The sequence below is a fragment of the Ambystoma mexicanum genome, chromosome 1p (assembly GCF_040938575.1).
Source record: "Ambystoma mexicanum isolate Mex_15411 chromosome 1p, UKY_AmexF1_1, whole genome shotgun sequence".
In the NCBI taxonomy this organism is placed as follows: domain Eukaryota; kingdom Metazoa; phylum Chordata; class Amphibia; order Caudata; family Ambystomatidae; genus Ambystoma; species Ambystoma mexicanum.
In genome coordinates this window covers 1,232,255,730-1,232,272,132 of record NC_090921.1, presented here as the reverse complement: position 1 = coordinate 1,232,272,132, position 16,403 = coordinate 1,232,255,730, and positions in this window count along the sequence as shown.

Below are 16,403 nucleotides of genomic sequence, written 5' to 3'. Positions count from 1 at the left end.
ATCGAGATAATCTGTTTTCTGAAACACCAAGCCATAACTATCTGTTCTTCTCTGAGAAAAAAGACTTTCTAACAAACTCCCTCCTTACACAACGCACCCAGTAAAATTTATTGACCAATCCCTTGCTCTACTCATACTCATTTGCATGTATCTCCACCCCAAAATCCCTGTATGTAATATGCAATGTCCGCGGACTACCGCCATGTCCGCGGACATATCGGAAATCTGAGCGTGGTGAATGTAAATTTAAATAGTGTGCCCCATTTCCCCTTTGAGGTTGGCTCTGAAAAGAGCCAGTTTTTCGGTTTTTTTCCAGATGCCTGACAGACACCTGTTATTTTTTTTTTTTTTCTTTTTTGTCTTAGTTTACTCCTAAAATCTTCACATAACCTTCTCCAAAGCAATCCAGAACAGCATGGCATTTACCATAAAAGATAAAGAAATGCCATCTTCTTTAAAATAAACAGCATTTCTTGAATCAATATTCTAATTATTAAAGAAGAACATACCAGCTCTAAGCATGAAAGCACACATCCCTCGGTTGATTGCACACCCAGCAATGTTTTGCTGAGGTCAAAAACAGAAGTATTGTCCCATATTGCCCTAGGTACTAATCCAGAAAAATAAGTTTGGCATTTGTTCATTACTGCTTGAACCAAGTGTTCCAAATCTGCCAACAAAGTAGGGGCACTGTCATAGCCCAAATGGAAAGCACCACAGTGCAAAACTACTTCATGGAGACTGTTCATCGTGCCCATAACTTCACAAACTTGTACAATTCCCAGTACAATTCCCTGTACATTAAATCAGGCATAGTGCTCCACACCACCTACACTCCTTTAACATCAAAATTGTTTGTCACATGCCTGCATTGAGCATAATGCTATAAACCATGCACAAACATATCTCCAAGCACCAACACCCTGACTTTCTCCACCTCTGCCATCTTCACTACACACAGCCTCTTTCAACACAAATCCACAACCTCAACACCTGATTGGCTGATCCCTACAGTCCCCTTTCCATGCTGGATTTGTTGGAAAACCCTGGATGTGGCACGCCCTGTCCACAGACAACAGCGGGGTCCATGTACCGCGTAACTCTTGGACAGCCCTTGTACCCGTTCCACTTCACTCTCTGTGCCATTCCCTCATTGGATACAGCTAAGCAGTCACACAACCATCCACCAGTCACATCCAAGACCTCCACATCTAACTCCATCATCAGAGTTCAGCACTTCAAATGAACTGTTGATCAATCTGAGTACAAGTCTCATATCATTGGAAAGCACCTACTACAAGAACTACTGTACAAATCTCCAAGATTTCTACTTGCAGCTGCATGCATATCCACATGCATGACTACAAACCACAGGTATGCATATTTTATGCACAGTACATATACAACTCTAATAAATGCATATAAACAAAGTAACTGCCACTTAATCTGTATAACCTATAAAATGAACTTACTATTATTTTTCCCATCTGCTATAATCAACTATCACTTCCAGACCTGTCTGCCATCTAAATTATTTTTTACACACACAACTATCTAAAACATTATAATATTATAAGATGGGAGAACTAACAGTATAATTGTAGAAACACACTGAGAAGTGTATTATAAAATTACACACAGCCTGGATAAGTTCATGCATCTTTATACACTCACACAGATAGGCACTATCATTGAAAAACTCACAGCTGAAATAACACCACTACCTGTACATCACATCCTTCTGCTTTATTATCCACACCTTGACAAACGCATACATTCTATGCTTTTCTATACAGTTTCTGCCATTTACCTTACAAAAATTGCAAAACAAGTACATCATTATTTCTTCTATAACATGCAATAACACAACCCTAAGAAACCAAGTGAACTTCATATACTTACTATTCTACTCATTTGCAAAGCATATTGAACTAACATATTGTAAGTAAAATATAAAGGCTGCACATAGTCAAAAGAAACTGCATGCAACACTATGTTCAGTTATCAATCAAGAATACTACTACAAAAACATACAAATCAACGTCTAAATTAACATTAGTGCTATAAACACACACAATTACTAACTTCTTTCTTTTACAATTGCAGTGAAGACCACTCTCCTGAAAAGCAGCAGCATCTGAAGTACAAACAACAACTCAGAAGAAACCTGCTCATTCCAAACAATAAAAGTAAGTACAATACTACCATAATATTCTTACTGTTACTGAAACAAACTATGGGGTTGATTCATGGATTTTGTTTGCCAAAAAACAGAGATTTGTGCACCATTCTGCCCACAAATCCCCATTTCTTAAACAGGGATTTGCAGGTACAATGGCACATAAATCCCCGTTTTTCGGCGCACAAATGACATAACTCAGCCCCTAGAATGTTAATATTGCAGAACAAAGAACTGTTTTAAATCTATACCATTAGATTTACTATTAGTGCTTCTCCTCACCACTAGCTTACTTTCTACTGTCATCTGAACCCCAGCATACTAACACACAAATACAAGAATAGCCTTGCCAACTAGTTGTAGCTGTCCAATGCACACTGACACACCACCATATACATCCTTAACATCATACTCAGACACTCATGCACACAGCATACATACATTGCAGAACAGCCGAACCCATACCTTTTTTTTTTCAACAGACCCAAAAGAATGCCTACCAAAAAGCAAGTCCGTAGAAAGCAACGAAGAAGTAGAGCATAAAATAAAAGTGTCCAAAATAAGCATCCATCTCTAACCGAATTTGTACAAAAAGTTCAACCAAAAGATCTAATAGAGTCATTAAGAAAAATAAAACAAGCTTGCAGTACAAAAACTTTCCCTCCTCTTTCAAAATGTAAAACGAAACAGAAAGTGATTAACAAGAATTCAGCTAAAACTACTTCTAACACTGCTCCTATAAATCTTGATGTAGTGGCAAGTAACCATACCAAAAAAAGGAGTTTTTTAGAAAAAATGTTTCCGGCAGAGAGTCATTCAGAATCTTATAATAACAGGAGAGAAATCATGCACAACCCTTAAAACCTACGGTAGAAAATTAATCTTAGAAGCTCTCATAGACAGTGCAATCCTTCTCAAAAAGAAGTTATTTATTTTAGTGTTAAACAGAATGAAATTACAAAAAGACTTCTCAATAACCGGAATGTCAACAAAAACAACTTCTTAAATATCTGTGGAGGTGAATAGAGTCACACCACAAGCACAGAACCATATTTCAATGAAGAAGCATACACACAAAGGCAAACAAACACAATTTCCATACAAAGCAGTAGACAAGGGTATGAAAAACTTAATAATACCATAATGCAACAAGAAATACTGCTTACAAAAATATCCCCAGAAAATTCATATCACCTCTCCATTCGACTAAACCAGAATGTCCAGTATACAAATGGCTGTGCACGTCAATGTGTAACATTGCCAAAAAATCTTTCAAATCTTTACGCCAGTTCCTCAATCAGTATGTGAAAGGCAAAGACAAAATCAAACGAAACTACTACAAAATATAGATACCTGTCCAGGGCGCAAATACACAGGACTACAAGGACATTTATTAGCCTGCATTTCAGGACCTATTTGCAAAAGCACCTTCCATCATATCAAAATGATATCAACACATCATTCAACTATAAGAATTCTAGTCTATACACTGTACTATGCTAAAAGTCCTGCTTTAGCAGTAGCCAATTTAAATATCAATCTTCTACATGGTAGAGCCAAAGACCTACTCGAAGAAATAGAGCATATCCAGAGAAACTATTTTGGAAGTGAAAGCCACTTACAAAATGCAATGACTTTACAACAGACTAGCAACAATTGTACAGATGGCAACCTTCTATTACACACATACAAAAAATAAATACTCAAATTTAAAAGTACATCCGCTGATTTACCAAACTATGTTTGTGTGTGTTGCCGCAGAACTTTTTATAAAAGTAACACAAAAAATGTAGACATTACATACAAAATAGAAGACAATGAAGATTCCAAATGATTTCAATTAGCTCTCTACCTTATAGAAGAAAACAAATACAAAATAACGGACCCCTTAATACTTTGCACTTACTGCACTACAAAACCTGACAACAACCAAACTCCTTCACGTGCTATCACAAATAACTTGGAATTATTCCCACTATCAAAACCCCTGCAACAAATTTTATACGAGAGCATCATAATTCAAACAGTGCACCCATTTCAAGCAATAATACGCCTTCAACCAAAAACAGCAAAATTACCTCCCTCTGAATTAGTGAAAGGCATTTGTGGCAAAGTAGTTTATTTACCATTAGATCTGAAAGAAAATTTGCACACTCTGGGAGTGCAATGTCCAATAGAGCAATCTTTAATTGTCTTAATAAATGGTGTACCTACAAAATTTGGCAACAACTCGTAGACTTATATAAAGTTAGACAAGCCTTGCAATATCTTAAAGACAATAATGAATACTACAGAGAAATGAATATTGAAGAAAACTTGAGGGAAACCATGGACATAATTCAGGAGTCACCAGAAACTGGTCAATTTGAACTTCTAGATCCTGCTACAGTATCCAATATTATAGATCATTACATAATTCATCCATTACACTCTAAAGGCACCATAGATGATGCACTAGAAACATACCAAATGTGACAAACCAAAGGATCACCAATCAGCATATGGGAACATAAAAGCACATGCTTTTCCTCTACTCTTTCCTACTGGGAAAGGAGGAAGGTACGATGATAGACCCATTCAGATAACAGAATCAGAATACCTCTCATTACTAATGTATTCTGAAGATCCCAGATTTGGACAAAATGTGGAATACATATTCCACCTACTCTTTGAAAGTGAACTAGCAACTCTAAGCTATGGAGTTGCACACACATTGAAATCAGGTACGCACTTTCAAAATATGTCAGCTACGCAATTACTACAAAAAGTGCAAGAGAAAGATGAGGTTTTACAATCAAGCATTACAAATCTCTTAGCAAACATGCGTGGTACTAAAGAGTACTGGTTCCGACGTCACAGAGAAGTATGTTGTATGATAAGAAACCTTGGCCCGCCGACTTGGTTTGTTACATTAAGTTGTGCAGAATGTGCATGGGAAGATTTACATGATTTCCTACGCATATCAAACAAAAACAAAACAAACATAGATATACTAACACCTGGAGAGCTTTGCTCTCTAGATCCTGTTAATGTTTCAAGATATTTCCATCATCGCTTCATTGCTATGCTACACTTTATTTGCAATAAAACTGTTCCTCCCCTTGGAGAAGTGCAACACTTCTTTTGGAGAAATGAATACCAAGCCAGAGGAGCACCACATATCCACATGCTTTCATGGATTAAAGAGGCTCCTAAATTTGGTGAAGACAGTGATGCCACTGTTTTACAGTTTATCGAAAAATATGTCACTTGTGAAATTCCATCAGAAGCAACAAATAGTGATCTTCATGCACAAATTGTACAATTTCAAAGACACAAATGTGGGAAATATTGTCGTTGCAAATACAAAAACAAAGGGGAATACTACACCAACTGCTGCTTTGGTTTCCCTAGACCAGTTACAGAAACAGGTGAAGTGAACAACTTCATTTCTTCAGTTAGACATAGTGTTAAAGGTAGATCACTTAAGAACACATATTACATAAAAAGAACAGAAGAAGCAAAATATATCAATCATTATAATGCAATCATTGCCCTCTTATGGAATGCAAAAATAGATGTGCAGTACATTGCAGACAATTCCACTGCAGTTGCACGATATGTTACAGCCTACTTAACAAAAGCAGAAAAAACAGAGCATCAAGACCTCTGGGATGACCTATCATCGGACAACACAATGTCTCAGAAATTGTACAGCTTAGGCATAAAAATGCTCTCTCATAGAGAATGTGGCTGCTATGAAGCTGCAGATCGTTTAACCAGTACTGCTTTGTATGGAAAATCTGAAAATATATAGTATGGCTAAGTCTTGGTCTTGCTAAATCTAGAAAAAGAGTTCTCAAATCATACGACGACATAGAAACAATAGCCAAAAATGATCCTAATAGCCAAGACATTTGAAAAATAATTCACTAAACACATACTACCCAAACAGAAATACCACTTTGGAAACCATGTGACTATACCACATAGCCCAAAACTTCACATACACAAATAATATAAAACCCGATGAAAGGTAGATACAGAGTGACACATTGTGAAGGCAGCTTAGTGAAACTTACCAAATGAAGCTTAATTAATCATATCAAATTGTCATTAAGAACTCCTCAACATAAAGAACTATATTACATGTCCATGCTACCACTTTTTAAACCATGGAGAAAAGAAGAAGAGTTACTAGATATTTTTGACTCCTATGAAGATGCTTTCAAAGCAAATGAGAGCACTATAACCGATGTAAACTTTATACAGTACAAAACAATGTTGCACAATGAACAGCAACACGAAGAAGAACTCCAGGCCTAACTAGATAAGGACACTCCCGACAGTAGTCAACCTTCTATAACAGGAAGCCAAGAACCACTGGGACAGTCACTAATAGCAAACGAGGCAGAATTAGCCATGACAGAAGTAGAAAACACCATGTCTCACTGTGAAGAAGATACAGAAGACTTAACTGTACTGCAATCAAAACTAAACAATGAGCAGCGAAGCATTTTTCAAGAAGTAAAAAAAGAAACTGCACATGGTGTACAACATGAAAATAAAGAATGTACCTGCCAAAATTACAAACCTATACTACTATACGTCAGTAGTCAAGCTAGTTCCGGCAAAACATTCTTAATCAAAATCATCAGCAAGTTCCTTCAGCAATTGACAAACAACAAACTGTCACCTGTTGTAACTGCCCCCACAGGTTTAGCTGCCTACAACATAAGCAGTGTCACTTTACACCGATAACTACTCCTTCCAGTAGAACACCGAAACAAATTAGAATATTACAAACTTTCTACATAAACTGCAATGCAACTACGCAGAGTGTTAAAACAAATGAAAATGCTACTAATAGATGAGGTGAACATGGTCTTCAACCTAATGTTGGCTTTGATTCACCTCAGATTACAAGAAGTACTCAAAACAAACTATGAAGAGCTCTTTGGAGGAAAACACATTGTTGTTTTCAGAGATCTTCTTCAATTGACACCAGTGAAAGGTTAACCTATTTTTAAACCTTAGGACACAAACACTGCCTTAAAACTGTTGGCAGCATAGGAAATGTCAACCTTTGGCAACATTTCCAATACAGAGAATTACCAGGAATGTTGCAGCAGGTAGCACCATCCATACACATACAACAGGATGACCATCCGAAGGTTAGCCTGATGTCACATGCAACATGGGGAGTGCCAAACACATGCACACACGCCACCTGACATACATGCATCTGTGCATCTCCACCACCTTTCGCAGTTAAATCATCGGCATCCATGCCACATCTGCCAATCAGCCTCCTACATGTCGGTGTCACATGCATCCATGGTGCATGGCTTTCGCATGCGTGCGTTGCAATTTTCACGCTTGCGCTCCCCTTTTCAGTGCACATTAATTCCATGAATTACCCTGTAAAGGTTGTAGCTGTAAAAATTATAAACCTCTGCTCCTGTATATAAGTGGTGAAGCTGGTTCTGGCAAAACCTTCTTCATTAAAATAATCAGCAAGATGTAACAAACAACAACCTTTCAGCTGTTGTGACAGCCCCCAAAGGTTTAGCTGCCTACAACATAGAAGTGTAACTTTACACCAACTACTGCTCCACTACTGCACCTCCCAACAGAACACCAAAACAAATTGGAATATTACAAATTATCAGCAGAAGCTGCTATTTAAGTACGCAGAATTCTAAAACACATGAAAGTGCTCCTGATAGATAAAGAATGCATGGTTTCCAACCTCATGTTGGCTTTAATTCATCTCAGAATGCAAGGCATCCTAAAAGCCGACTATGAAGAACTGTTTGGTGGAAAACATGTTATTGTTTTTGAAGGCCTCCTGCAGTTAACACCAGTAAACTTTCAAGCTATTTTCAAAACATTAGGACACAAACAATGCCGTAACACACTCAGCAGCATTGGAAATGTAAATCTCTGGCAACATTTTCGTTTCTGTTGGTACTCTTTTTCAGAGGAGAATTGCCTAGCATTTCGGTGCTGGACTGCCCCAGGGCAGGACAAAGACTGATATGTTTGGGATATTTCTTCTCTGTGAAAGATAGTGAGCTAAAGACTCTGGGTAAGTCTCTTGTAACCAGGACTAATGTCTGGCAGAGGGACTCCCAGGACCCCCCTTGTTAATTTGCATATTTAAGTAACTTTGGGTCTCACCCTAAGTTACTAGGGGAATCCAGACGTGGACCCCTTACTCACTATTCTTAGAGAGGCACAGATCCACCCTACTGATGAGGTCCAACCAGACTGAAACACGTGTCTGGGGTTTCTGTTGGTACTCTTGTTCAGAGGAGAATTGCCTAGCATTTCGGTGCTGGACTGCCCCAGGGCAGGACAAAGACTGATATGTTTGGGATATTTCTTCTCTGTGAAAGATAGCGAGCTAAAGACTCTGGGTAAGTCTCTCGTAACCAGGACTAATGTCTGGCAGAGGGACTCCCAGGAACCCCCTTGTTAATTTACAAATTTAAGTAACTTTGGGTCTCACCCTAAGTTACTAGGGGAATCCAGACGTGGACCCCTTGCTCACTATTCTTAGAGAGGCACAGATCCACCCTACTGATGAGGTCCAACCAGACTGAAACACATGTCTGGCGTTTCTGTTGGTACTCTTGTTCAGAGGAGAATTGCCTAGCATTTCGGTGCTGGACTGCCCCAGGGCAGGACTGTCACGTCTCGGCTAAATTGGAAACTGCCTTGGCGATTATCTGAGCGCTATCCGGCACGTAAAACCCTTTGAAACTACAACTCCCACAACTCTTGCTATTATAGCCACGTGACATACACGCATGACGTTGCTGTGTTTTCATTTGTTTGTGAACTGCATTTAACTCCCGGCTATCCGGAGATCGAGTGCTCCTAAACTGTTGTTAGTTACGAGCTCTGTTCCCGGACTCCTGTTTGAATCCTTGACTACCCGGCGCTCGAATCAAGTTGTTGTCTCTGCCTTGTCCTTGTCTGCCTCCCGACGCCTGCCTCCCTGGATTGTTCCCCTTGGATTATATGAACCCGGCTTGCTCATTATTGACCTCCCATTTCTGAATCCTTAAGTTTTGGTGACCTGATAACGCGAACATTTCCGTAAGGGAAATAGCGTGAGGTGAACGCCCGCTTCCCTGATCATTTCATTTCTTTCCTTGTCCACTCCTGTTACTTTGAACACTTTTGGGACGCTCTGCTGTTTACACTTTGGATTGCTTTGAACCTTTTGGGACGCTCTGCTGTTTACACTTTGGATTGCTTTGAACTTTTTTGGGACGCTCTGCTGCATTAACTTTGGATTGCTTTGAACACCTTTTGGGACGCTCTGCTGTTTTCACCGTGGTGTTCCTAGGATACTGGCACACCTTCCCTTCACCAGACATCCTCCTTGTTTCTACATTTCGATACTAGTAGGTTACTGGTATATTGTTCCTACGGAGCAGGTAAGAGTGGGTAATTGTGGGCGGTGTTGGCTGTTTGTTCTCCGGCACTACTTGGCTGCATTTCCTGAACAACTGTTTTGTTCTTTGTTCCTCTAGCTCTGACGATTCTGCTCTGGCCTTTTCACTCAAGCCCCTGGCCTGACAGGTGTATTGATCCCTGTAGGCTGAGCTCTTGGGAGGGAAGTCTTTGACACATCACCATAAAGATTTCAGATTCCTTGAGTGAAAGGAACTTCCACAGAAGAGTGGGGAAGTATTATCTGCAACGACCAGAAAACAATTTCTGAGTTGTGACAAGGACAAAGACTGATATGTTTGGGATATTTCTTCTCTGTGAAAGATAGTGAGCTAAAGACTCTGGGTAAGTCTCTCGTAACCAGGACTAATGTCTAGCAGAGGGACTCCCAGGACCCCCCTTGTTAATTTCCTTCTTTTCAAAGACATGTACGTATGCAGAGAACAATTCTCTCTATCTCTTGCATATGCTGCCACTATTCACAAATCGCAAGGTCTAACTCTAGATCATGCATTGATTGACATTGGCAGCACAATCTTTAAAGAAGGTATAAGTAAGGTAGCCCTTTCGGGTCTTCAAACACTTTATGGTCTACTCCTAGTTAACTTTGATGCAAAGTCAACGCTGACTCTCATTCAATCCTAGAATACAACATGCTATGTTCACTGTATACCCCATCTACATATGTACCCTGTACCACAAAAAAGAAAACCTATACAAAGAAAACAAATACAAACAGAACCTATAACAGATCTCCCAACAATAATGCTAAATAAACAAACACCAACTGCTGCTCCATCAAATAATACAACTGCAAACACAAAATAGAGTACAAAATCAACTACACATCCATATATAACGAGAAATGTTTATTCTCAAAAACCAACTGCAGGCATATCAAAGGATGCCAAGGCTCAATTTGCTGGTCCATTTAAATTCACCAACACAACTGGAGTAACTTGCTATGCAAATGTAGCAAACCATTTTTTCTTCGAATTGCCACCAATTGTTCAAAACATGTACTTAAATGGCTCATCCAGTTGTGTTTGCAAATGCTCATCCTTCATAGCAATGCCACAAATAATCCTGACAACACTTGCAGTGTCTCAGATATAATACAAGAGATGGACTTCTGTATGGTAATGGTAAAATTCACTATAAACAGACAGGAAGATCCAGAAGAATTCCTAATGTAGTTACTACAAGTACTGGAATACCAAATTCTGAATCCATTCCATTTCACTGGCTTCTGCAGAATACAAATCAAAGCATATTATGCCTTTTTGTAATTCAGACAATCGGTCAAACATACAAATAAACTCACACAGCCAATATGTGATACTAATGCTTTTAAGGTACAACACAAATGGTACCAAAAACAACTGTAAGCTTTCTAGTTTCACACATGGCCAAGTATCTCTTGGCAATTAAACCTTCACAACAGTGGGCATAATCTACAACACCGGTGCTACAACCACTTCAGGCCGCTATACTGCAGATGTCCAAAATAAAGTTGTTGGTTTGAATGTAACAACACCTCTGATACTCCAAAACATAGGTTACCAGCAAATCTAACAAATGCCTACTTAAGATTCCTTCAACCCAAATTTAGTCACTAAAGTGTGGCAGAATAAACAGTTAGAATATGCAAACTGGTATTTAACTACATCTTAAATACTACGATAATACTTTAAAAACCCAAAACAGTCAGAATAAACCAAACAGTTATCTAACTACTTCTAAAATACCCTTCATTACAACACACTTCAAATATGCTATCACAGTTATTCTTGCTACAAAATTTCTTCTAAAGTCCAAAATAGTTAAAATTCCCAATCGGTATCTAACCACATTAAATATTCCCTTAATTACAACACACTTCAAACAAACATACCAACACACTTACACGCACACAATTAGAATAGTTTTTTTTTTATCCTCTATGGATTCTTTTCCCAATTACCCAATATGTATTTCATGTCAACACAACAACAGTGCAGCACACACCAATCATAGTACATAGAATGTACTGTTCATGAGGGTCAAAAAAGTACATCTACATGTAAAATTGTGTGCAAGTAATGTTTTTACCTATCTTGCTTAATATGTTATACTGTGTTTTTTCCCAATTTAATTACTGTATGAAACTAAGCAACCCTACCGTGTATAATCCTATTCATTTTCTTCATAAAGAAACAAATACATGTTCCGTAAACACTATCCTCAATTGTATTACAATCATAAATACCATATACACTTCAATTGAATCATTCCACCATTTTACAAATACTGTATACTCCCCTATATTTCCTATAAATACTATAAACATATTACTATAATATATGTGGCCAGTGACCAGATATTAGGGCAAGCCCTCAGGAATCTGGCCACAACCACCACAATATAATTAAACCATATAACAAGTACGTACAATACACATTCAAATAACTAGACTCACCCAGAACCACCTGCCATCCAAAAGATGTCAGCGGACACTAAAATTGACTGTGGACTCTGCGGCACCTGCAAACCCTTTTTCACCTTTAAAAACAGCTCCATATAAACTTTATCTACTTTATTCTACTCCCCACTCTGCAGTCTTTGCAGGCCCTCTTTCGGCTACCAAATAACCCCAAATTTGTTTTCCAAACTGTTTGCTCACCATGCTGTCCACAGTCGGGGGCTGTCCGCCGATCCATCATGGCAACCATTTCTAAATATCTGGCACGGCTCATGTTTTTCACAATCCAATCAACGGGCGCGTATAATGTCGGTGAAGGTCATGTTGCTCTCTGATTGGTCCAGAGCTGTTTGCGGACACCGAATCAAGAAATGAGTCAGCGGACCTTACCCAGATATCACACATTTTTGTTTGCCTACTTTTTGCCAATTTTTTTTAAAAAAGGAGTGGATAGATTTAGGCCAAATTTACAAAAGCATGCTTTCGGGACCAAGTCGCCGCTCGTGGCGCAAATTTGGAGACAATCCATCCAGCGGTTTGTGCTGTAGGTGCCAGTAGAAGCTTTTTCCATTGCATCTATGAGAATTTTCACTATTTGTGCCCCTCCTTATAACTTCCCCCCATAAACAAAACTGACCCAAAAAGGTTTGAAGATCTTCTATGTTCCCAGTGCTATCTGAGATACAATTTTATTGCCTTTTGCTGAATTGCATTCTGGTATTTGTAGTCTCCCAGTCAAGATGGAGGGAAAAATGACACAATTGTACACTTTTTGCCTAACAGAGTTCTATAAGAATTTACATATTTGAATGACACTATGGTATGTTTACTTTTCAAGTTATCTTTATAAATCAGAGTATTGTTGAAAACAGACATGGGAGTGAGGAGGGAAAATTATGAGAGGGCAAGTAAGTCATGAGTATTTGCCCAGGATGTGGCAACAGAGGTTGCAATCCTGGACACTGGTGCAGTTATTTTCCCCTGATTGTGGCTGCTTTTCAGAGCATAAGTAAAGGACACATATGGGGTGGACACAACCCCATGGTTTTCTTGAAGTTGACAGGCTTGCTCAAGTATTTTTGCACAAGGATTTTACTAAATGTGTTATTGTCCCAGTGCAAACGCTTACCCACAAGACCACAAGCACTTGTGTTGTATTGGGATTTTGTTTTCCAGGGGATATTTCACTACAGATTGCTTGGTTTAAAAGGTGAGCACCTTTTATAGTTTGTCGGCATATTTATTGGAAAATATCCTCTCTCAAGTTATGTTTGTGCTGTTCATTACTTTTTTTTAAAAGTCCAATGCTATTTTGTCTTTCACACTTCATTCTGAGGTCAAGGTCAGTTGAACTGCATTTGCATATTTTACTTTAAGATATATGTTCACTTACTGTGTGTATATTCATGGGTGCCAGCTTTTGATTTTCACTATTGGGGCAAAAGTACTTGAGCATATGTTATTCTTTCAGGCGGTCATTTTCTTCCTTTTCCGTGCTGCTTAAATTTTGTTAGTTGAGTTTGTGTGATGTATCAAAACAGTTACCAATAGACCAGCCATAAAACAAGGGGCTTGTAGCTACTTAACCAATGTGTGTGATCCTTGGCAAATCATTTGATCTCCCTGCACATTGCCTAAAACAATTTAGAGTTTGCAAAGCCTGTCATCTTTTATGCATAACAATACCACTGTCAAAACAGATCAAAATCAGTCTGTGATTGATGAACGTCTTTGAAGGATGGGTTGCAAGTGTTTTGAAATATAGAGTGGGCATGTTCAAAGGCCATGCCCACTGGCCATGGCCGAAGGCTGTGAATAGTGGTCTGGTAGTGTTTTACAATGGACAGTGGGCACGTCATGGGTGAAGGCCATGGCTAGTGGTCTGGTAGTGTTCTAAAATATACAGTGGGCACATCCAAAGGCCATGGCCAGTTGTGTGGAAAAACTCTATGGATTAATAAAATCCTTGAAATTCAATGAACAAACTTTAGTTTATGATCAGTAAAGGTAAGCAACTTATTGCAACAAAACCCCTGAAATTCAAGGTATTGAGAAACTAATTGAAAAGCCGAAGAGCACATATATATATATTATACTAGCAGGTGTACCTGTGCTGCACATGGTAATTCCTACTTCAGTCCAAGTTTGAAGTGTATTTAATTAACTAAACCAAAGCTTCTTTGTAGACAATATTGCTAGTCTTTCCTGTACGAACTAGTGTAAAACATTGTCTTTGTTTCCAAGTCTGGAGCAATCAACATTATTGGTGTCCTCATCTACAGATGATGCAGCAGCAACCTCAACATACGTGCTGTATTTGTAGGGCTGAAGCATGTTTGCTTGAAGTGCCGTATGTGTACTGCTGAAGCATGTAAGCTTCGTACTGTTGAGATGGCATACATTCATCAACTTCCATGGGAAATGAGGTTTCTGTAATTATCATGAGAGATTTGCTATGATGTGACAGACAACGTCATTGCAGACACGCACCGTTTCCTGTCACCCGCAAAAGCACTGTATTGTGTCAGCGACATGACTTCAAAAGTGAGTGCCGATAATGTCAGCTACAATGCTGATAGTGTGGAAAGTTTAGGAACAATGAAGTGCTGAAGTTTTCAGGAACTGCTGAATTTAAGGAACAATTAACGTAGAACTACGGCAGAATTACTGCGCAAAGAACCATATGGCAGAGGTAAGCATTACAGACCGCTTAAAAAAAACTATCTCAAAAAGGTATATTTTATACCTGTTACATTGTCTAGACCATGGAACCTACCCACATGCTAAATTTCATTTTCGGAAGCATGCTGAACATTTCGAACAGACACACACACATATTGCATTGCACACAGCATAAAAAAAGGAAATTAGAACAATATATGTTTTATACGTTTTACATTGTCTACACCATGGAACCTACCAACATGCCAAATGTCAGGTTTGTAGAATGTTGGGAAGTATGCTGAACATTTCGAACAGACACACACACGCATATTCATAAATGTCACTTTTTATATTGAGAGAACAGAAGGGATTCACAATGCCATGTAAAATGGCATTATGTGGGCTATAGTATTATAGGGTAGATCAATGGGAACCTAGTGGCCGAAAATGTGTAAAGGTCTGATAGTGTTCTAAAATCGACATTGGGCACGGCAGAAGGCTGTGTCCATTGCCTATGGCCCAAGGCCATGGCTAGTGATCTGGTAGTGATTCGAAAATACCCTGGGCATGGCCGGAGGGCATGCCCACTGTTCATTGCCAAAGACCATGGTTTGTGGTCTGGTAGTGTTCTAAAATGGACAGTGGACATGGGCGAAGGCCATGGCTAGTGGTCAGGGAGTGATCAAATAAAGTAGGCATGGCCGGAGGATGTGCGCACTGGCTATGGTCAAAGGCCGAAGCTATTAAGCTGGTAGTGTTCTAAAATGGACAGTGGCCTCGGCCAAAGCACATGGCCAATGGTGCAGAAAAATCTAAAAACCTTGGAAATTCAAAGAAAACACTTTAGTTGCAGGGGCATTTAGGTAAGCAACACATTGTAGAAAAATCTTTGAAATGCAAGTATAAACGTTATTTGCAGGGACAGTAAGGTGAGAACTTAATGCAACAAAACCCCTTAAATTCCGCTAGAGCCACCTTAACTTTGCTCCCCCTGTTGCGCAGCCTGTGACTGCAATGATGACATCACTCGTGAAATCAATAATTACATCAACTTAATAAAACTTTGATTAACTATATAACAATTTAGGTTGTGGTCTTGAACGTGGCCTTTGGCATGGCCAAGGCTGTGGCAACTGGCCATGGTCGAAAGTCATGTATAGTGGCTGGTTAATATGGCGTTGTTCCATATCAAATCAAAATATCAAACACAAATATTGCTAAGAACCTTTGACTGGTGTGAAGAATTTGGCTGACATTTTGCAGACAATTGTGTGTACCTCTGCAGCACTTGGACCAGGTTTGAAACAACTTCATCATGAAGCATTGGCTTGCAATACTTTTGTGGTTTGTGGTTATTCCATCCAGTGCTTTTAAAATGATTTAATGGACAAGGGGGTGCCGCCTTGGCAAAAATAAATTGCTATATCTGCCTGGATACATTAAGTATCTGGGTGTTTATAAATGAAATAGCCGCTATCTTTTTTTTTCTCAATGCGAGTGACAGTTATGTTATGTTATGTTATGTTACTTGGCATTTATATAGCCCCTTATGTATCAGTGGTATGATCTCAAAGCGCTGGTAGGTTGAACACCCTCGGGAACCATAGTTCAAGTCAGTAGAAAGAGAGAGAGAGTAATAAGGTGCGTGGGTGC